This window comes from Hipposideros armiger, unplaced genomic scaffold, assembly GCF_001890085.2.
Source record: "Hipposideros armiger isolate ML-2016 unplaced genomic scaffold, ASM189008v1 scaffold_184, whole genome shotgun sequence".
Lineage (NCBI taxonomy): Eukaryota > Metazoa > Chordata > Mammalia > Chiroptera > Hipposideridae > Hipposideros > Hipposideros armiger.
Genome location: NW_017731534.1, coordinates 593,483 through 617,520, shown reverse-complemented (window position 1 = coordinate 617,520; position 24,038 = coordinate 593,483). Strand labels below are relative to the sequence as shown.

The 24,038-nt window shown below is 41.8% G+C and overlaps 1 protein-coding gene across 2 annotated transcripts in view; it reads right to left on the bottom strand.

Annotated features, from left to right (window-relative positions):
• MOB3B (MOB kinase activator 3B) overlaps positions 1-24,038 on the bottom strand; it is a 189,861-nt gene that overhangs the window by 53,420 nt on the left and 112,403 nt on the right. The window lies entirely within an intron of this gene.

Here is a 24,038-nt window from a genome sequence, read left to right as displayed (position 1 = left end):
CAGAAACAGGGTGCTTCCTGCAGTTTCCCCAGGGATGTGAAACTACCAGTGGTCCCGCCTCCCCCCAATCCTATTCAAAGCCCTATGTCCATGTCATAAACTTTCCCAGGACTTGATGCTATGTGGTCTTTATGTGCTAAACATACAAACAATTAAACGAAACCTTATTAAGTGAGAAGGTACTGGGGGAGGAGAGAATACACTGATTACTAAGGTTAATAGGAGATAACAGTTGAACAGAGGGGATGGATGAAGAGGGAGAAGAAAATTTTCATCAATGTACACCTACTATGTGCCAGGCACTATTCAGATACTTTATAGGAAAGGCGAGAAGGAGAAATGGTAATGCCGTGGATCTGGAACCCAGCCTGCCTGCATTCACAGCCTGACAGAGTCACTTGGATGAGTTATAAAAGCTCCGGGGGTCTCCGCGGCCATACAGAACCTCACCCACAGGATTTCATGAGGATGAAATAAATTGGCATATGTTGGTGCTCTTACATCAGAGCTAGGTGCCTAGGAAGTGTTGCATAAGAACTTGCTTTTATTCCTAAGGTTTCTCATTTAATCTCTCCATCCCATGTTTATCTTTATGAAGTGGGTAGGGTCCAAGTTTTATAGTTGGAGAAACTGGGACACAAATAATGCATCTAACGTCACAGGGTTGTAAGTGGATGTTTGGGAATTCAAACTCAGGCTCAAACGATTGCAAGTCAATTAGACAAATAACACGGATTTGTGAAGGTTACTTTATATGTAACCTTCAAGGTTACATCTGTCAAAGGAGTTGTCAGAAGGGGCGGTGGGTGGCTTCCGAGTCAAGTCTAGAAGGGTGAGCGGGTTATTTACATGTGGATGTGGATATAGAAGGAGACCTATCATGGGAGCAGATTCTTTTCCTTTTAAATCAGGACAGAGCAACTCTGTAAGCCTAGTAAGCCAGTAAGTAGCTTTAAAGAGTGTCTAGGAAATATGGACATATATAGAGTTCCTTCTCAGGTGTTAGCTGATAACATTCTTCATTTACTATTTATACTGTACTCTACCCATCTAATAAATGGCTGTGGTTACACTTACTGCTGTATGTTGGCATGAGGTTAAATTTACATGTATTGTCTAGCATTCCCCAAAGTTTGCTCTCATATGGCTAGACGTTCCTTTTAAAAAAAAAAGAAAAAACAAGGGTATCAGAGTTAAATAAAATGCCATTTACTCGTATTCTAGCCCTTTCCAGGAAATTTCCTAGTGTGTATAATATCATAAAGGCTCTGAGAAATTCTACAGTAACAAAACCTGCTTACTTTTAATGCAGTGTTTTATTTAGCCACAGAATGCTCTTCTGTATACAGGTGAACGTCAGAGAGATTGTGGGTTTGGTTCTAAAACACCACAATAAAGCAAGTCTTTTTTTTTTTTTTTTAGCTGGTGGAGGGTCTTGCCTTCAGTTTATAAAAAACACACCTGTGAAGTGCAATAAAGCGAGGTATGCCTGTAATAGAAACTTTGGGGAATACTGAAATTCCCTGATTAAATTTTTATTTTCCTGCAAGTGAGGAATAATTATTTCCACTTTCCAGTGAGAAAATAGAAACTCATGCAGCAGGTGGTGAGCTCACTGCTAGACGCCTAAGTCTCTGTGTCCAAATAAGAATACAGTAAAACCTAGGATTGCGAGCAACTTGGTTTGCAAATATTCTGCAAGATGAGCAAACATTTCTAATACATTATTTTTTAAAGATTTTTATTGGGGAATTAGGGGGATGGGAACAGCGCTGGGGAATTGGGGGAAGGGGAACAGACAAGTTGCTATCCTTTTTTGTCTAATACATTTTAACTTGGTAAACAAGCAATGTCTTGCAATACAAGTAGTTTGTTTCCGGAATGAATTATGCTTGCAAACCAAGGTATAACTGTACTTTCATTTCCAAAACATTGTACTATAAAAGTCACTATCCCAAGAATTATGTTGTTTGTTTTTCATTTTTAAAATTTACAGATGAAACTAAATGTTAGTAGAATTAAGTGACTTGGCCAAAATCCCAGAACCAGTTAGGAATGGAAAAGGGACTAGTCCTAACTAAAATCACTAACTTTTCAAAATCTATAAACATAGGAACATGGTATCATCACTTGTCATGAATGGTTTGAGTGCACACGGGCCGGCAGCTGACCTCTGAGGGCATTTAGGTTTGGTTCCATTCATCTTGACAACTAGCTAGTACACACCTCATTGGACTAATGAAAAAAGATCTGTCGTTTGGCAAGTGAAATCACTCTCATGAAAACCATTGTTCTGCAGCAGCTCTTACGCTTCCAAAGGAAACAATGGCAGAGACGGATGTGCATTAGCATTGGAACACACCCACAGCAATGCTCTCTCCATCAACACCTCCCTCCAGCATTTCCCTGGCACACAGGCGTGTTGGACAGAAGCATCCTGAGATCTGCCAGTGCCTCCTAGTGCAGCACCCCCTCACTGCCCACCACCTGCCTGTTCTGCCAGTAAGTAGACGAGTCCTTCTGGCCATATTGTACCAGCCTGTACCTAGGAAGAGGAGCCTGGGTGAGGGGCAGGTGAACCTGGTCCTTGGCCAGCAGCCCCTAGCTGCCAGCCCTGCTGCCAGGAACCCAGATCGTGTCTCACAGATCCATAGGTAGGTCAGGCAGTCCTTGTCACCGAAGCGGGTATCATCTGGACGCCACTAAGAGGTGGAGATAGGCATCTTGTCCTAGAAATTAGTGTCAAGTCAAAAGCGTTTGTTGCTGCACAGTCCAGCCACAGTGCATGGGCAGGACAGCAAGAGGGGAAGGAGGGAGAAAAAGAAGTCTGTAGGATGTTTCTGAAAGTGTTTTCCAGCTGAGTTTCCTCCGTGGGGATGACATTCTCCCCTGAATTCATAAAACTGTGTGTTTAAAGGCAAAGCAGGGAATGCAAAAGAACAGTGACTATTTTTTCCCAATTTATGTCAACCCAATTAAAAATGTATTCCACACTCCCCGAGTGTCAGGTCCTATGCGAGGCTCTGAGAGACAGAGCCAGCATGATAAAGAAGGTGGGACAGGACTGAGCACTGGTTTTGAAACTGTAATTGGCAGGTGTTCCAAAGGTGCCCAAGGGGCTGTGATGGGGTTGAGGGGGTGAGAGGCTGAGAACCAGAGGTCTCTCTCTCTTACCCTCTTCCCACCTATTTAAGCAGCTCTACTTTGTCTGTCCTCTATTTCTTTGCAGTGAGAACTGAGAGCTGTTGGGAGGCTTACTTTCTTTCTTTCTTTTTTTTTTTTAAAGATTTTATTGGGGAATTAGGGGAGGGGAACAGCGTTGGAGAATCGGGGAAGGGGAGCAGACAAGTTGCCGTCCTTTTGTTCTACAGTCTAGTTGTGGAGGACGTTGCTTCACTGGCCCATGTTGGTATTATCATTGTGCACTTCCGGGGTGAGGCAGATCAGTTGCCGGCCTCGGGGACGGCTGCTCACGGCGGCTCTTGGCAGCTTGTGCCAGCTGCTGGCCACTCACGGTAGCTTATGGCAGCCCACTGCAGCAGGGGCTGCAGCCTACGCCATCGCCGGCAACTCACCGCAGCCCAGCTCCAGGTTGAGCTGCTGTTCACCATCTTAGCTGTAGAGGGTGCAGTGTCACTGGCCCTCATGTGGGATCCGAACCGGGGCCCTGCTGCTCAGAGCTGGTGACCCAAGTCAGCTCTTAACCAACGTGCCACTCTGCTGGCCCCGAGGCTTACTTTCTTGATGTTTATAAATCCCTTGGGAATATTTGAAGGTACTTTCTGTAGAGCTGGTCCAGGAACACGACTCTGATGAAGCATGCAAAGACAGATGCCAATATTGATTGCCCTAATGGGTCTGGTAGAGGAGACACACTTACAGCTAAATGTTTGCTGAGAGCTTTTGAGCATGCCCAAGTGCTGGCCAGGCCTGGCACAGTCCCAAGCCTCTACGTGCTCCCTTTGACAGTTTGCTGTGGCAGCTGCTGGGACAAGCCCCAGGGCACCTTGAGGATTGGATGCTTCTGGTGCCAACCATTATGGAGACGGGTGCCTCCAGGCTTCATGCACGGGAACCAAGGAGGTTCTCAGACACTTCCCCACAGACATGTCTAGGGAGGTTTTCAACCTCGCCAGCTCTGGACACCTGGATTGCTGTACAGACATGCACAAGGAGCACAGGGAGAGTCCATCTGCTGCTGTCTTTCCTTAGGCATGCAGTGTTCACAGGTGGGAGGCAGCATGTAGAAGACATTAGGTGCCCAAGAATGTATGAGAATTTCAAGTTCCGACCTTACTGCTGTCATACTTGTGACCTAAAAGCAGGCGACTTCTCCCTATAAGCCTGTATTTTCTCATCTATAAATCGGGGGTGGGGTGGGGGGGTGGAGGGGGGTGGAGAGAGTAATTGTTCCTCCCTCAAGGGGTGAAGGGTTTAAATAATCTACATAAAGTGATAAGCATATCAGGTAAGAACCCAATATATCTAAGTCATTTTTAGTATTATTATCATTATCATTGACACATCTAAGAGGAACAACTCAACAAAGCCCAAGGAAATGTCCCATCATGGGATTAACCCATTTGATGATCCGGATCTGGAAGTGAGGCTCGTCAAAACGAAAAACGAAAGGAGACTGAAGGAACTGCTGTGTTGGTAGCACTTTTCTAGCTTCTCAATAACAACATGAAGAATTTTTTTTTAGGAATGCTGAAATGCATACATGCAAGAAACTTCTCTCCTTAGATAGATTCACCAGATGGGAGCTCTTTTCAAAGGAATTTCAAAATCTATAAATGTAGCACAAACAGGGTCAGGTGCAGCCCTCTATCAGTTGTCATCACGTTCTTAACGGCCCTTAAGGCCCTGTCGGCCTGAGTTCCACTCAAATTTTATTAGCTATAGGAACTGCATTTCAGAACTTGTTTTGAGATGTCATGAGCTTATCTTTCCAGGGGCCAAGGCAGCAATCAAAGAATAGGCTCATGACTCGTGTTACAGCCCTCATCCAAACACATTTCCCTCTGCAATCTACTTGCTCCTGGAGGAGTTTGGGGAAAGAGTGTGAGTGTTCAGCCCTACTAAATCACGGAAGCTTAGCACACCTGTAGTGTCACGGCTGCCCGAGTTGCCACAGTCATGTAAATGTTTGTACTGTCTTCTCCATGCCATCTGGAAATAGCAGCAAAATGTGGCAGAGTTGCCTCTGGGTACCAAAACTAAAGTTACAAGCCTGTGAAAACAAATCCCTATGACTGAATGATAAAATCTGTGACCTAAATGTGTGTTTGCTAAAAAAAAAAAAAAAAGTGAAATTAGATGCCTCCTTTAAACAGAAGGAAAGGGGGGAAGTGGATGAATAAAAGAATGATTTTTGCACAAAATATTTATCATCAGTGGAATCACAGTTTATAAAATACTTTTGAATACGGGAATTTTCTACTGAAGAGACTTTGTAAATTCAGAAGTGTGATTAAGGATTAAAGGTGATGCATCCTAGCAGGCAGATCATTTTACACCCAAATGCCCCCATATCCTCTCCCATCAGATGCCCCTCCTGAAACACAGTGAAGTTATGAGGATGGACATGGGTGGGGAGAGATTGCCTGGGTCTGAACCCAGCTGTTGCTTAACTATATATGTGATCTTGGGTAAATCTCAGTTTCCTCATCTATAAAACGGGGATAATACCAACATCATAGCATTGCTGTAGGGATTAAATGAGTTAATATTTTTGAATATTTAGAACTGTGTATGGCTCATTTCCATATAAATGTTAACAGCTGTTATTGTTATTGTTGTTGTTGCTGTTGTTATTATTATTATTATTATTATCATCATCATCATCATGATTGTCATAAGATTCTCCAATCCTTCCTCTTACAGGAGAAACTGCCTTAAAGTTCCCTATATCAGCAACATTAAAGGGAACATTTTAAGGGGAGAGATGACCTCTCCAGAAGATCATTATAGCATCTCCTATACCACTGACCTGTATTAACATTTCAGATTGAAAGTCACCTTGAAAGACAGGGAGTCCTGAGAGGCTGGAATGCAATACAGGTATATTAAATGGGAAATGCAGTTTGTGGCAACGGGTACCACAAGGGGATTAACATGTAGGGCAGTGCTTCTCAACTGGGGGTGACTTTGCTCCCCAGGGGACATTTGGCAATCTCTGGAGGCATTTTTGGTTGTCACAATTCAAAGGGAGAGGTGTTGCTAGCATCTGGTAGGCAGAGGCTGGAGAAGCTGCTGAACATTTTCAATGCTCAGCACAGTCTCCCTCCCAACACTCCCCCAGCAAAGAATTGTCAAACCCAAAAGCCAATAGTGCCAAAGTTTAGAAGCCACGTGTCAGGGTAGAATGTGGGCAGAAAAGTTCACCGTGGCCCCACAGGAGCTTTCACTAATGTTAACCTCCAGTTACCCAGGAGCTAATCTAGTTTCCAAAGGTGCCTGACATATTCTAAAGTGATTTACACTGGATGCTACTCCTGTAGAGCGGTGGTGATTTATTACTGAGCACTCCTGGTTCTCGGAAAGAGAAGACTGAGATGCTGGCTTGGTCCCCAAGCACCCATACAGTTTCCATTTTAGCACAGATCAGGAGGCTACCACCTCTCATATTTTTAGTTCACACATTGGTGCATCTGCACATGCGAGGTTCTGAGGCTTCTGAGATGGCTCTTTGCATTTAATATGTCTAAAACATGTTCAATGAACTCCCTTCCTCTCCTTCCCAAACATGCTCCTGCCCCAGTCTTCCCCCTCTCAGTAAATGCCTTGACCATTTTCCCTGTTTCTCAAGCTCGGAGCCCAGGCAACACCCCCCACTTCTCTTTCCCTCACCCATCACTTTCGCTCCTCAGGCAGATCCTGTTCCTGCAACCTCCTTATACAGCAGTTGTAGATTTTTTTTACTTGCATTTCCCACTTTTTTCGTGCTTATACAACCAGTGTATAAAATGCACCCAGATTTTAGACCCCAAATTTTTCGATAAAGGGTGAGTCTTATGCATGGGTAAATACGGTACATTGTTTTGTACACCTGAAACTAATAAAAATAAGGAAATAAATAAATAAATAAATAAATAAATAAATAAATAAATAAATGTCTCCAGACCAGCAGAATCACCTGGAACTTGTATAGAAATGCAAATTCCCAGGCCCCATCCCACCCCAGAACTACTGGATCAGAAACTCTGGGGGTGGGCCCCAGCAATCTGGGTTTTAACAAGCCCTCCAGTTGACTGCGATGCATGATGGAGTTTGAGAACCACTGATTTAGACGTGCTGGCTCCTGCCTACCTCTCCCGCCTCATCTTGCTGTGCTCTCCTCCTTTCTGATCACACTCCAGCCAAAGGGGTGTCCTTGAACATGCCAAGGTCTTTTCTACTTTAGTTTCTTACTTGGGCTGCTCTTACTGCCTGGGACACATTTTGCATCTTTGTTCCCGTACTCAGGTCTTACATTGGCTTATATCCTCTGACCACTCGACTGTAGAGTTGTCTCTCCATCTTTAATTCTCTGTCTACAATCTGGTGATTGTATTTACAGCACTCTCCATCTCTAGTTGCTTCCTATCTTTATTTTCTGGCTCACTTGTTACTATCTGGCTCCTCCATTAGTCTGTAATCTCCACAAGGCCAGGACCACGTCTTTTTGTTGTTGTTAATGTATATACCATGAATACTGTAGTGCTTGGTACATAGATGATCAATACATTAAACACATAAATGCATTAACATCCTTGAGGTACTTCTAGTAGAGTACAGAAGAAAAAATATGTGGCACACTAGCCCCTCCCCCCCATCTCACCATTTGAATGAGGCAGACATAGCTACTTGATGTCTAGTGTTTCCCCCTTATGCCTAGATCTGGCCTCAGAATTTTTCATGACACTTCACTCTAAGCATCCACTAAAAAAAGAAAGCTGTTACTTGCAATGGAAGTGGAAGAGACAAGTAAATTAATTTTCTAAATAACGTTTTAATAATAATCTCATTGCTAATATTTTTTAATAATTTTTTCATTTTCAATTACAGTTGACATATAATATTATATTAGTTTCAGGTTACAACATAGTGATTAGACATTTATTTAACTTACAAAGTGATCACCCCAGTAAATCTAGTATCAATCAGACACCATACATAGTTATTACAATATTATTGACTATATTCCTTATGTTATATCATACATCCCCATGACTATTTTGTAACTACCAATTTGTACTTCTTAATCTCTTCCCCTTTTTCACTCTGTCCCCAACCCCCTCCCATCAGGCAACCCTCAAAATGTTCTCTATATCTATGAGTCTTTTTCTGTTTTCTTTACTCATTTATTTTGTTCTTTAGAGTCCTCATATAAGTGAAATCATATGATGTTTGTCTTTCTCTGTCTGACTTACTCTACTCTGCACAATACCTTCTAGATCCATTCATGTTGTTGCAGATGGCAAGATCTCATTCTTTTTTATGGCTCAGTAATATTCCATTGTACATATGTACCACCTCTTCTTTATCCATTCATCCATTGATGGACACCCAGGCTGCCTCCATATCTTGGCTATTGTAAATAATGCTGCAATGAACATATGGATGCACATGTCCCTTCAAAGTAGTGTTTTGGGTTTCTTTGGATAAATACTCAGAAGTGGGATTACTGGGCCCTTCTTTGTCTCTTGTTATAGTTTTTGTTTTAAAGTCTATTTTGTCTGGTATAATAAATATTGATACTCCAGCTTTTTTTTTTTTGCTTCCATTTTCATGAAATATCTTTTCCAATCCCTTTATTTTCACTCTGTGTGTGTGTCTTTTGATCTGAAGTGAGTCTCTTGCAGGCAACATATGTAAGAATCTTGTTTTCTTATCCATTCACCCTATGTCTTTTGATTGGAGTATTTAATCCATTTACACTGAATGTAATTGTTGACAGATATGCAGTTATTGCCATTTTATTATTCATGTTTTTATTTATTATTATTATTATTATTATTATTATTATTATTATTATTAAAGTCCCTTTTATATTTCTAGTAACACTGGTTTGGTGGTGATGAACTCCTTTAGCTTTTTCTTGTCTGGGAACCTCCTTATCTGTCCTTCGATTCTAAGTGATAGCTTTGCTGGGCAGAGTAATCTTGGTTGTAGGTCCTTGTTTTTCATTACTTTGAATATTTCTTGCCAATCCCTTCTGTCCTGAAAAGTTTCTGTGAGAAATCAGCTGACAGCCTTAACAAAGCTCCATTGTAGGTAACTAACTGCTTTTATCTTGCTGCTTTTAAGATGCTCTCTTTAACTTCTGCCATTTTAATTATGATGTGTCTTGGTGTTGGCCTCTTTGGGTTCATCTTGTTTGGGACGCTCTGAGCTTCCTGGGCTTGTATGTCTACTTCCTTCCCCAGGTTAGGGAAGTTTTCTGTCATTATTTCTTCAAGTAGATTTTCAATACCTTGCTCTCTTTTCTCCTTCTGGTACCCCTATGATGCAAATGTTGGTATACTTGATGTTGTTCCAGAGGCCCCTTAAATTATCCTCATTTTTCTGGATTCCTTTTTTTTGTTGTTGTTCTGATTGGGTGTTTTCTGCTACCTTATCTTCCAAATTGCTGATTCAGACCTCTGCTTCATCTAATCCACTACTGATTCTCTCTAATGTGTTCTTCATTTCAGTTATGTATTCTTCATTTCTGACTGATTCTTTTTTATGTTTTCCATCTCCATTTTTATGTTTCCAATCTCTTTCTTGAGGTTCTCACTGAGATCACTGAGCATCCTTATAATCAGTGTTTTGAACGCTGCATCTCGTAGATTGCTTGTCTCCATTTTATTTAGTTCTTTTTCTGGAGCTTTGCTTTGATCTTTCATTTGGGATATATTTCTTTGTCTCCCCATTTTGGCTGCCTCCCTGTGTTTGTTTCTGTGTATTCAGTAGAGCCGCTATGTCTCCTGGTCTTAGTAGAGTGGACTTATGTAGTGGGCGTCCTGTGGGGCTCAGTGGCACAATCTCCCTGGTCACCTGATCCAGGTGCTGCAAGTGTGTCCCTTGTGTGGGTTGTGTCTGCCCTCTTGTTGTTGAGCCTTGGTTGCTGTTTGCACATCAGGCTAGTTTTGATGTGAGGACTGGCCGTGACTACAGTGGAAGAGCTGTTGTGCAGGGGCTGACCCTACAAAGCAGGATTCACTTTAGCAGGTCTCTGGTGCCTGCCCAGTCTTCCTGTCTTTGGGTGTGTCACCTGTAGAAGTGGCCTGATGATGTTCTGGCACAATCTCCCACATGGGCCAGTGAGCTGTGCCCGAGCTGAGCTGCCGCTGAGCTGCCAATGGGTGGCAAGATGGCTCAGCTGGTGAGAGCACGTGCTCCTAACAACAAGGTTTCTGGTTCGACTCCCACATGGGATGGTGGGCCACGCCCACCAGCAACTAAGATTGAACACGGCACCTTGATCTGAGCTGTCCTGAGCTGCTGTCTGGCGGCCGGATGGCTCCTTGGTTAGAGCATGCCTCTTAGCAACAAGGTTTCCAGTTTGACTCCCACATGGGATGGTGGGCTATGCCCACCCACAACTAAGATTGAATATGGCACCTTGAGCTGAGCTGCTGCGAGCTGCCGACAAGCAACCAGATGGCAACTAGACTTGGAGCTGAGCTAGCTGTGCCTCCACAACTAAGACTGAAGGACAACAACTTGGCTGTTCCCCTTCCCCAATTCTCCAACACTGTTCCCCTTCCCCAATTTCCCAATTTAAAAAAAAAGTTCTCATGGGAAGGGGGCAGGGCATTTCAAGTTATATTTGTGTTCAGCTAATCTGATTCATCTCTCCTAGGCCACTAATCTTTTCATGTAATGAATTATGGTATTGTTGGAAGTATGTTGTTTTTGTGAAAAATATGATGGCAGAAAATGTTTGAAAACTATAAATTATTAAAGTAATTTAATAAAAGTGTTTACACTAAATATCCTCTCTGAGAATGATCCAAAAAAAAGGAAGAAAGAACGAAAAGAAAGAAACAATTATCAGTTGATTTGCACTCGGGAAATCTGCATGGAAGTGGAATTTAGGCACAGCCTTGACTTCCATGGCTACTGACTGATGTCACATACAGGATGGAGACTTTCCCAGTGGGCCCAGGATTCAGCTTGACAATATCATATGTTTAGTTAAGCAAAAATTGATTGCAAATTGAGGAAATGGTTTTTCTTTTTTTTTTTTAAGATTAATTTTACTTACATTGATTTTGTAAGGAAATTATTAAAGCAAATCAGATGGTTCTTTCCAATATTTTAAGCAGAAATGGATGTAGAAATCTCATGTAATTCACAATATTGAACTTGACATGATGCCATGACTCTATGGAAAGAACAAAGATTTCTTAATGCAGAGAACAGATCATTTCATATGAGATCCAATGCCTTTCTGAAAGTATTAATCCCAGATGAGCAGCATCAGCAGCCCCTCAAAAGGGGCCCTAAAAACTCAAATTTGGGTCCCACTCAGGCCTACTAACTCAGTCTCTGAGGGTGGGGCTCTGGAATCTGAAATTTTAATGTTTATCAGAGAATTTTTAATTGGAAACACTTTCGGTAGAATCTGAGCAAAGAAACCAGGAAATATAATTTTATCATATATGGGAGCAGGTAATTGTTGAACATCATTACATCTTAATAAGAAATATAGGCTATAATCACATACTAAGTCTACAGGCTCTGAGAAATATCATAGAGTGCAAATGGGCATTTAAGACATTTGCATGTATTCTGAGGGAAACAAACATAGTAACATAGTAGTATTGGACCTCTGGGTTTCAAGGTTCACCAAAAATTTAAGATTGGGCAAGGGGGTCAAAATAAGTTGTCTCCATTATTTTGCAAACAAGGGCAATTAAAAACGTCTCGTCAGGGCTGGCCGAGTGGCACGTTGGTTAGGAGTTGGCTTGGGACCCCAGCTCTGAGCAGCAGGGCCTCGGTTCAGATCCCACATGAGGGCCAGTGACGCTGCCCTCTACAGCTAAGATGGTGAACAACAGCTCGACCTGGAGCTGGGCTGCCGTGAGTCACCGGCAACTGCATAGGCTGCAGTGAGGCTGGCCGGCAGCTGGCATGCGCTTTCATGAGCTGCCATGAGCGGCCGTCCAACGGCTGGTGACTGATCTGCCTCACCCGGGAAGAGCGCAATGATAATACCAACATGGGTCAGTGAAGCGACGTCCTCCACAACTAGACTGAAGAACAAAAGGACAGCAACTTGTCTGTTCCCCTTCCCCGATTCTCCAACGCTGTTCCCTTCCCCCAATTCCCCAATAAAACCTTAAAAACAAACAAACAAACAAACAAAAACACCAAAAATATAAATTAAAAAAAAATCTCAGAATAAAGGACAATTTTTTTACATGGAATAAATTTAGGGGTAAGTATGAGGCATTTCATACCATGTCCTTATTCTCCTCATTCTGTCACAGGGAGCACTGGTCCCAGCACTGACATTTGGGAAGCTCTCAGGTAGTAGAGAGCAGGGTTTCATAAAGACAAACATCAATTCTAAGCTCTGCCCCTTACAAGCTATGTGATCTGGGCATCACTTACATGACAGGTTCATCTTGATTTGCTTATCTATAAAATAAAGATAATCATCCTTGTGACTGTTAATGACCTAACATGGATTGATCAACTGTCACATAGAGGGGACTCGAGAGATGTCCTCCTTCCCTGAGATTCTTAGTTCTTATGGCTTTGCAAAGTACTAAGAATCTTTGGACATGAGATAAAAAGACGAGATAAAAAGGAGGGGAAAAGGGTGCTTGACCAATTGTTCCCAGGTTTTTTATTTTATTTTTTTTAAGCTTCTTTGCTTTAGGTTCTGATGGAGTTCACATTAGACAGATCATGGGTACCTGACTGCTACCGACTGTTTGAAATAGCAGTTCTCTGCCTAGTTTGTCACAAAACACAAGGAGTACAAGTAAATCTCTGCCACATGTATTGAAAATGCCTTTTTGCTCTTTCTCTTATGCCCATTTATGCGTAAATTATTTCCCCAAAGTAAATATAGGCCAGGTGATTATTTGTAAATGGTGCAGAATGTTGGGGAAGGGGGAAGGGAGGGGATCGGGAGGGGAGGGGGAGGGGGAGGGCTGCTGTATTCACAGCTCCAGGGCACCATTCACATATTCAATGTTAATCATGTCCCAAGGAGTTGGGTAAAATGATGGACCTGGGTAGAGGTAGTCACACAGATAAATATTGTTCCACCAACAGAGCCCATACATTACCCTCCAAAGAATTTCATAGCTAACACTTTTTCAGTGCTAACATGTCCAGCATTATGCTAAGCACATTATATGTTTCATCACATTTTATCTCTCACAATAACCCTATGATTATTACCCCCACTTTCTATATGAGGAAACCAAGTGTTATGTGGCCACTTGTTCAAGACCTTCCAGCTGGTCCAGGGCAGATGCAAGATATGGGTCTAGGTCTGTGGAAATCCAGAGCCTCAACTCCGGACCACTTTGCCAAACCAACCCTCCGAGGAGAAAAAAACAAAGAACAGAGATCTTGTTTAACATTTATAAACTTGAACAAAGGATTGTTTTCTCTTCTTTCTTTCCTCTTAACAGGCAGTTGACCAGCTTTAATGTTTACCTTTCTGAAGGCAGAAAAGAAGAGCTTTTTGGAATAACTCATTCACCATCTCTGGAGCTACGATGTCTCTGTCTTCCTGAGGCAAAGGACTCGCATAGTTGAGTCTCTCTCAGAGTAAGCTGGTCATTGTGTTTCCTAAAGAAATGACCTCCCTTTCTTCCAGAAGTAATCACTCACACCCTGCTGAACTGGACAGAAAGCGGTGGCCAAGTATCCTATCGTCCAGCCTTCTTCAGGGCAACGATGGGGAATGGTTATGTTGGAAGTGGCCCTAATCTGTCACGTTAGGCAGCTTTGCTAAGACTCACTTTATTAGCTACCACGAAGAGCTAATAAAACATGTCAGGAAGTCTCTGTAAGCTGTAAAAACATTTCCAAAGGTCACTGCCTACACTCCGGACTTCAATGACTTTTGAAAGGAAAAGAAAACAGAGGCAGAGGCCCAGAGTTCCAAAAGCAGTGGCCCCAAATGGGCTGTAAAGGCCAAAAATTCCAGCCAATGAATAAGCTCTGCCCAGAGAGTGTCTTGAAGAAAAAGTCCAAAAGCCACAAAAGGGCAGTGGGGATGGGGGGCAAGGAAGGAAAGCAGGACATCTGAGGCTTTATCTTATATGAGGATATTTTCTTTCTCTTGGTTATTTATATTTGATGTGTGGGGTATCTAGCAGTCACATGTGCAATAGACCTCTTTATAAACAATGGTGTAGGTGGCAGAGAAGTGGTTAACTTTAGATTAACCTGAGCACATCAGGCATTTTTCTCAATACATGACTTTTTTCTATTATAAAAGTAAGTATACTTTAAAATAAATAGTTGTAAAACATTGTTTTTAAAAAAAAGGAAAAATAATCATGTCGCCTTAAAAGCTGGGAAAACAGTTTCATGTTTCATGTTTTGGGAACCATGCTTTGACATTTGGGATGTTTCAAGGCAAGTGACCAAGAGCAGTGATGCTACTAGGTTGGAAATGTTCATAATCATCGAGATTTCCATTGACTGCTGACAGATAGGTCCAACCCCAGAAGAGACAATACATGTTTATCCTGCCTTAGGATGAAAATTTTAGACCTAAAATCTGAACTTTAGGGACAAAAAGGTCACCCATGGAGTCAGTAAGTCAGAATGTCATCTTGTAGAAGCTCAGCATGAAAAGACCGTTGATATGCCCCAGACTGAGACAGCAAGTTTTGTCCGGCTTTGGAGCAGTCGCTGGCCTGCTCTAGTGCACAGACTGTACATGGCTGTCCTTAGCAATGTATTGCAGGCGTTCTCAGGGAGTAGATTCAATTCCCTAAACATTACAATGCTCCGTGCAGGTGAACTTGTCAATAACTGGAGATAGCCCTGAGCTGAGCTGCTCCTTCCCTTTTGTCTTACTTGGTTTTCTTTCTCCTCTTCTATTTGCTAAGACAGGCAACATAGAGCAGTTAGTTATAAAAGCCTAAACCTTGAAGGCTAACTGAGCCCACTGAGCCCCTGCTGTGCCTTGCCTGCTTCCTAACTTTGGCTTCTTCTTGCTCCTCTCAGTGGCATATCTACACAATGGAGGTAACAATAGACTAGCCCCAGAGGACACTAGCAGGGTTAAATGAGATATGCTTTTAAAGCTCTTGGCAAGAAACTTGGCCCCTGGTAGGCATTCAGTAAATGAGGAATTCACAACACTTGTTGCTGGGCTGGGAGCTCTTGGAGGACACCCGTTATGTCTCCTTTTTTCAGATTCCAGAACGAGATGCCTGGGCACCTAAGGGGGAGGGGGGCTCTACATATGATCAAGAATAAATTAATTTGGTTTCCTTTCCTGGTACATTCTCCCTATTTCTAATTTTCCTTTTCCAAAATAGTAAACGGTATTTTCTCTTGCTTCATCAACAGCAGGTTGAGGCTGTCCAATTCTCTTATTTTTGACTTGTTTTAGATATATTTATCTTTCTTGTATTATTTTTGATATTCAGTATTCCTTTCTATTTCCTCTTTTCAAAGATTTCTGCCCTGGGAGAATAGCTTTTCCCTCAGTTATTGGGGTTCTGGTGTATTTACCAATCTGTTATCCCCCTACCCCCACCCCATCCCTATCCACCCCAATTCACATATATCCAGAATCATCATTTGACGCTGAGGTTACCTACTCTCTAATAAATCATTTTTCCCACTCAGGTTAGTCAGAGTTAGTTTCTGCTGCATGTAGTCATGGGCCCTACCTGATACCAATCTTGTTTTTTCTTCATCTCCAGTCCTGTTTCCTTTTTACTTTATGCCATGGTTTCCCAAATGTCTCCTTGACCATCTACCACCAAATTTAATCTCCATCCTTACTAAACATGGAAGAATTTATTCCATTCTGTGAATAACGATGACATCACCTCTCTTCTAATAAGTTCAGCCCTCCTCCTAACCAGCCCAGTGGCTCCATAAAATTCAGTTATCGTCAAGGCAACCTAATTTTTTTGCTGAGCAAAATGTTAATGTTAGCATCCTAAGTGCCCTAAGACTTAGCTATCATAATCTTAAAATGGTAATACATAAGGAGAGGTAGCTACCACCTCTTTTAATTCTATTCATTTTACAGTGCAGAAAGAGGAGAGATTTCTAAGAACTTAGGCAAAGCCAAACACCCAGATAGAGGACAGATTACAATGTAGTCTCCTGATACTTGGTGAGGTGCTGTTGTCATCTTATTGAGCAACGTGCAAGGAAATACTATTTTGGACCTAATCCAAGAACATTTTCTTTGGGAAGTAGAAAAAGACTTTGTCATAGAACAGTAACATCTACAAGACAATCTCATAATAAAGGCATCTAACAATTGTTCAAATTAAAATTGTACAAGGATAATTATTTACTATAAGGGAATCCACTTAAAGACGATATATTATAGAATTGTACACTGGAAACCTATGTAATTTTACTAACCACTGTCACCACAATAAATTTAGCTAAAATAAACAAACAAACAAACAGACAGACAAATAAATAAATAAATAAATAAATAAATAAATAAATAAATAAATAAATAAAATAAAAAAAGGAAGTTAGAGAAGAAAGGAATCAATGAGAGAGGTGTTTAGGAAAAAACGCCTGTTATTATTTCTTCTACAGGGAGGTGCAGGGACCCTCCAAATCATTTGTCAGCCAACACATATTGAATTCTTATGTGCAGTGAGCTGGTTTAAATTTGAGGGTTCACCCCTCCCCCAAAATAAGGAATTGGATCATTGACCCAAAGCAGTGAACCAATAAAAGAGTTCTTATTTTAAATTCATATTTTAAAATATTTAATTTTCTTTTATTCCCCAAGGAATAAAAAAATCACTGTCTCCTAAAACTCCCTGAGTGACTGAGTGAAGGAAACGGAAGGAAGACCTGCAGGCTTTAGAACCGCACTGCATAACGCATGCGGAGTTCCCCCAATGCTTTGTGAGGCAGCACTATAGGAATGCTGTGATCCCCAAGTACGAACACCAAAGGCACATGACAATGATAGGTATCTTCAAATTTCTCTGATGTAAAAACCCGCTTTATGGCAGATATTTTCTAGACAGAGGTGTTGGCTGACATGGCAACTAGCATATTATTACATCAGCCTTAAAAACGAATGAAATTGGATCTGCACACTTGACTTTACCCACAAAATTAAAATTAAAAGGAGGTTGCAATTGACAAAAGGTAGGGCAGATACAGCTTTCCGATTTTTCTTTTTTTTTTTTTTTTACCGGATCTAACTCAGAGAACTTTTAAGTGAAGGCCCTGGATAGTCCTTCACTGTTAAACACGTAAACCAGGGTTGTCAAATATATAGCTGACATGTCACCAGGCTCCCTACCACACTTCCAAAGCATATCTCCCCAACTGACTACAGCATTCTTTTCCACTTAGGCCAAATGGTCTCAGAATCTTCTTAACACAGTACAACAAACAGCCATAGCCACCAGGTAAACACACACACACACAAATGCCTCTATTTCTTTTAAACTACCCTGGCGCGCATGCCTGCTTAATCAATAGCTAGAATGCCCACAGTTCTGTTATTTAGCGAGTTCATTAATTATGAACTGACTAAATTCAACATGAAGAACCACATGTATCAGTGGCAGTCAGTCCTAAAAACGTGCAGAATGCCTGAGCTACTAATTTCCCTGGGTTCCACAGAATCTATAGCTGGGCTCGGAGGGTGCCTATACACGTCAATCATCTACCCGAGCACTTTCCATGACATTTCACTCAACTGTGCTTCTATAATTGAAGCAAAATTAGAGAGGGTAGGAGTATTTTTTTTTAGCATATATTCCAGCTCAAAATTGGATTTATTTTCCCTCTCTTAAAGACATAGGCCCTGATGTCTTCAATTTCATGTCCCCAACCCCCAAGTGGAAATACAACCCACATGGCAGGCCTAGGATGACTGTGAAACTTACAGAGGTGCCCCCCTGCAAAAAAGGGTCAAGATTTATGTATTTATAATCTCATTTAATTCAAGGCTTTTCTTCCATTGAATCATAGCATATTAGGAATTAACACATTTGGGCTGGCCAAGTGGCTCAGTTGGTTAGAGCACAAACTCTGAGCAACAGGGTGACCAGTTCAGTTCTCACATGGGCCAGTGAGCTGCACCTGAGCTGAGCTGCCACTGAGCTGCCAACAGGCGGCAGGATGGTTCAGCAGGTGAGAACACGAGCTCCTAATGACAAGGTTGCAGGTTTGATTCCCACATGGGATGGTGGACTGAGCCCCACCCCCCTGCAACTAAGATTGAATACAGCATGTTGAGCTGAGCTGCCAAGAGCTGCCGACGGGCAGCCAGATGGTGACTGGACTTGGAGCTGGGCTTGCTGCGCCCTCCACAACTAAAGTTGAAGGACAACAACTTGGCTGTTCCCCTCCCCCAATTCCCCAATAATATCTTAAAAAGAAAAAAGAATTAACACATTAGAAAGCAATACCCAAATGAATGCAAATCAATAGGGTCTGCTTTGATTATTATCTACAACAATGCATTATAAGGGAATAAATCAATGCCTCAATATTTTGAAATTTTCACTAATTCTGAGTGATTACCTCCTCCCTGTGCTCTGATGAGTATAAGTTTGTGAATTTTAACTACATCTCTTTCCTTATTAAAATATACTTTTTAAAAAGTTCACAGAACCCTCAGAAGAATCTAATATTAATAATAGTAATAATAAAAATAGAAGCTCCCTCCTGAGAATTGCTTTCATGACTAGATATTTTGTAATTTCAAATTACAGTAATTCTTTTTGTACAAATAAGTACTTCCAAAATGCTTGATAGTTCATGAAATTATCTTGCTTTTCTAGAGCAGCTGACCTATTTTCCCAGCAAGTGCACTTGAGCACAGAGTTTGTCAAGCTCAGCACCATTCCCATCTGGGGTGGGATAACTGCAGTCAGAGGCTGTCCTGTGCATTGCAGGGTGTTTAGTACTATCTACCCAATAGAGGCCAGGGCTTTACCCTCCCAGATACCACAACCAAAAATGTCTCTAGACATTGTTAAAGGTCCCCTGGGGTGCAGAATCACTCCCAGTTGAGAACCCTTGCTGTAGGCCATTCATCTATTCCTTACTAACCTCTCCTTTCCGATAGATGACCTAAGACAAACTGTATGGCATACCTCCTCCCTTTTCAAAAGATCACCCTTCTGGGTTATCTGAGTAGAAATTAAAGTGATTTTACCTTTAATCACACAGCACCCCTGGGAGGAGCTCGTGTGTTATCATCAGTTCATTGAAAAACAGAATCCAATGTCACACAGTGAGACAGGTATAGGACGAGTCTCCTGAAATGTATCCCCTCTTCACTCTCCCTCCCGTTCAGGGTAGAGAGATCATCACCTCATGCATTGCATTCTTTCCTTGAGAAGATAAACTGCACTGGAGACTTTCATAGCTCAGAGCAAGAGCTAGCCAACAGCAGCCACATCCTAAGCAATTTTGGGCAAGTTATCTAATCTCTTATAGCCTCAGTTTTCAAATTCATAAAAAGAAAGATAATAATTCCTACCTTAAGAGGCTGTTGCTCAGAATTGAAGAAAATAGTGTGTATAAAGCACTTAGCACAGAGTCTAGTGCATTTGTAGCATGCATAACAAATGTTAAGTCTGTCATTATCTCTTCATAGGGAATTTCAAGCCAGGGTCACTGCATGGTCTAATTAATCTGGAAGCCAAGATGGAGACCAGCACAGCTGTGTGGAAAAGCAAGCAGCATGTGTCCCATCCACCACAGAGTGGGATGAACAGGGAAGCTCAACATGTCAGAGGGGCAGAAAACATTCTGGAAGCAGAAATATAGCTGTGTGATGCTGCCATGTCTTTCTTCAAATAAATAATTACATAATTAAATACTGTGATGCCTTTAAAGGTCATGTATGATGTGAATTAACAAAAAGAGATATCTGTGACTGTTGTGACAAAGTACTCAAAGGTACACAAAATGTCATCTCACCATCCCCATCTTTTGCTGCCAGTTAAGTTGAACCACATGAAATTGCTGATATTCGATGATTTTTTATCTGCGAAATGGCATTTTCCTTGGGGTCAATCTATATTGTTGTTGTTTTTTTTTTTTTTGCAGGGGGTAGGGGCAGACTCTTTCAAAGTTCTAAAATGTTGGGTTCTCAAGTAGAGGTCAAGTAAATGATTCTTAGCTGTGTGTAGAAAATTCTGGGGAAGCCAAACCCACATGAGTTGTACTATTATTATGGGTGAAAATTCTATTCACCCCCATTGTTCTTTCATAAATCCAAGGTGGTAATTTACAGAGCGCTCAAAAGACCCTCCAGCACAGAGGCAGGTGCTTGACCCAAATCCCAGCAGGGCTCTGAACTAATAATCACAGGGAGAAGGGAGAAGGCATCTGAAACTTCTAATAGATTCTTAAATAAAAGTGGTGGCATATGAATACCACACAGGGCCGGAAACAGGAAGAGGGCACACTGCACAAAATGGTGCATGGAAACGCAGTTCACGCCATCATGGATTTGGGGTTCATGAGCATCCAATCTCCAAGATCACTCCCACCTAATTTCCCTGCAAAGGGGGACAGAAAGCCCTGGGAGTAGGAATGAGAGCTCCAGGGACCTGGCTGAGAAAGGCAAGCCATTGGATGGTTGTTTTTGAGTATTTTATACACCAACTATACCTTGACTGATGTGGCCTGGACACCCCTCCATTAATACAAATCTTGAAAACTCTTTTTACACCTCTCTGGATCCTTCCACTAATCAGGACAGAGTGAGAAAAACTCCCAAATCTATATATTCAATCCAAACCCCCCTTTTCAAGTCTCAGACTCCCTTCTCTGATGGCCAACAGATCTCCAGCTTGATATCTTATTAGGATCTCAAATTTAATATGTCCCCAAATGAAATCATATCCTGCTGCCCACTGCTGTTCCTGTAGCATCTATCTCAGTGACTGCTATCACTATCAACTCCACCTCTAAAAGCAAATCCTTCAAGCTGGCTTAAGGTTCTTTTCCATGCTGTCCACACATTGAAATAATTTTGCCTCAGTAGCATGTCTCAGGCCCACCAATTTTTTTGACCCCACAGCCACTGCCTTGGATCAGGTACTTATTTCTCACCTGGACAATTATAGCTGCCTGCTGCCTGTCCGCCTCCCCTCTCTTCATCTTCTCTCACACTAGTCTCTCCTCGAAATTTCCCCCAGGGTCCTCATTCCGCCAAAAGTAGCTTTAAAACTTTGGCTTTGGTTGGACATTGTCCACAACACGTTCCCATGACATTTAACTAAATGAAAAAAAAATACATATAAATGACTTACTTTGTCTCTGGTAGTAAAATGAATAATACTTACTGTAATTATCAATTGCATTGTTAACTGCATACGCAAAATCTAGCCCAACCTAACCTTATTCTTGCTGCTTATCCAAAACACCTACTTTTCCAACTGCACTGCCTTTTTCCTAGTTCCATGAACTCAACAGGCCATTTGACAACTTCTGGGCTTTGCACATTCTGTTCCCTTTACCTGGAGTGCCTGCCTCCCACCTTCCTTCCTGAACTGCCAGGCAAACAGCTACTTGCCTTTCAAGACTCAGCTCAAACATCGCCTCCTAGGTGAAACCTCTAAAATCCTCAGGTAAAATGAGTAATTTCCCTTCTTAGAGGAACGTTTTTATACCTCTGCTATAGTAGTCTCCCCATTTTATGGTAATTTGTTTGTTTGCTGTTCTCTCCATGTGAACAGCTTAAGAACAGATGTTACATTGCTCATTTTCATCCACCCATTATCTAGCATGGAGCCTGAATTAGAGAAGGGTGTTTATTGGGAGGGGAAAGGGATGGCAAGTGGTCTGAGTTTAATGGTGGTTCTTCTATTGTAGTGTTACATTAAACATATAAAGATACTTATTTAAAGGGGGCAGTTTTTCTTATAAACTTTCTATTCTCTCTTTTAGTGTTGCTTTAAGGAGAGAAAAACATGAAACATTCCGCTGAGCCTTCCATGGGGGGAGGGCAGAAGTATCTGAGACCTAGAAGTAGGGCCTCTTGGGGTTCCTCTGTTTCCTTTGGTTGTGGTACAAGTTACTTCACCTGCTTTGAGAGCTGGTGTTTTTATCTACCCATTATAAGGAACAGAAACCTAGTCAAGCTATTTAGGCAAGTGAGGGATTGATTGTGTTATAACATAGCACCCAAAGAGTGGCAACCAAGCACGGTAACAGAACTGGGCCAGGGAACCAAAGGGTAGGGACTGGGTGCTTTTTTTTTTTTTCTCTCATGAGCCATGTGGTTTCACTTCTAGTCCCTGAGGCCTTTCTTTTCTCTTTAGTCTCCTGTGAGAGTTTACTCTCTCTTCATTTCACATGCAGGGGAGGCCCAAATGGCAACCTCAACTTGGCTCCCACGACTTTTCAACTTAAGGGCTCTAACAACTTGCGTCTGGGCATAAGTACTTTTAAATTAATTTAAAAAGAGGCCATTAGGCTTTAATGCTTTAGTAGCCTACGTAAACAAACCAAAACCTACATCTGAAATGCCTTGAGGTTAAGAAATCAAAACCTAAGGACAACCAATCACAGAGAGCCAACTGGGCTCTCCCAAATGAGGTGGCCACTCAAGCTATAGCCAATCAAATAATTTCTCTTCTTCTGCCTCTTCTCTATAAGTCTTTCCCCTGGCTCCTGTCAGCATAGTGCTTCTATCCACTTCTAGTTTGGCGCTGCCAGATAGGAATAGATTTTTGCTCAAATAAACCCTTACACTTTTTAACATACCTCAGTTTATCTTTTACCAGTACAAGGTTGTAAGAGAGGAGCTCTAGCTAGCCTAATCCTCCTTTTGGGTGGCACACGCCAACCTATTGGTGGGCCTGGCTCAGGTCTGGGGTCCACCCTGGTCCACTCACCTGTGTCAAGAAGGGGTGGGACCTCAGGGGATCTCATCTGGGGCTGTGAGCAAGGATGGATGACCTGAAGAGTTACAGGCAGTACAGCTACCTCCAATGGTACATTTCCCCTACAGCCCCCCACAAAACTTTCCCTACTCCTTTCTGCCTCATACCTCGTCACTGGCAGCTTTGCCAAGCTGCTGATCTACTAGCACCAACCATGTTGGACAGAACACATGTAGATGCCAAAAGTTAAATCCTCTTTATACAGTAATGAAGGATTTAAACCATCAAAGGAACATCAAAGCAAGGAAAGCAAAAGAAAAATAACCAGGTAAGCCAGAATTTAGAAACATATGGTGAATTTAGCAATCTATCTCCTATCTGATCACAGATTTTTGAAATGTGGCAACCAAAACAATTCTAAGAGCCAAATTTCATTTCGTCCATTATGCCACGTAACAGGTGGCCATTATGCTCTACCAATCGCCTCTGGCCATTCCAATGGGGACTGACACACAATGTGAAGATATTTTTATGCCACAGAGAATAGAGCACAGAAGCTGGAGTCAGACAGACTGAGTTTTACCACTTAGCACTTGTGACCAAGAGAATTTCATCTAACCTCTTCATGTCAGTTTCCTCAAATACAAAATGGAAATCATGAAGTCTACTTTGCAGGATTCTTGTGAATATTAATCATGATACATATAAGGCACATATTCCTATGCTTGGCATATAGGGAACATTCAGTAAATAGTTTTAGGCTGAATCATATGAACTTGACATTTTGGTAGGTAAAACTAATATTACGTGCCTTCCCTATCAGAGGACTCAATGGTTTTTATTATTATTGTGTATTTGTATGTTTTCAGCATTAAATTATGAGAGTATAGGCTCTGCCTATCTTGCTTCCCACACAAGGTCTGGCACAGGACTTGGCAGACTGTAGGTGTTTCATCCAAATTTTTCAAATGAATGAATGTCGATAATGATGGTGATGGTGATGATGATGAA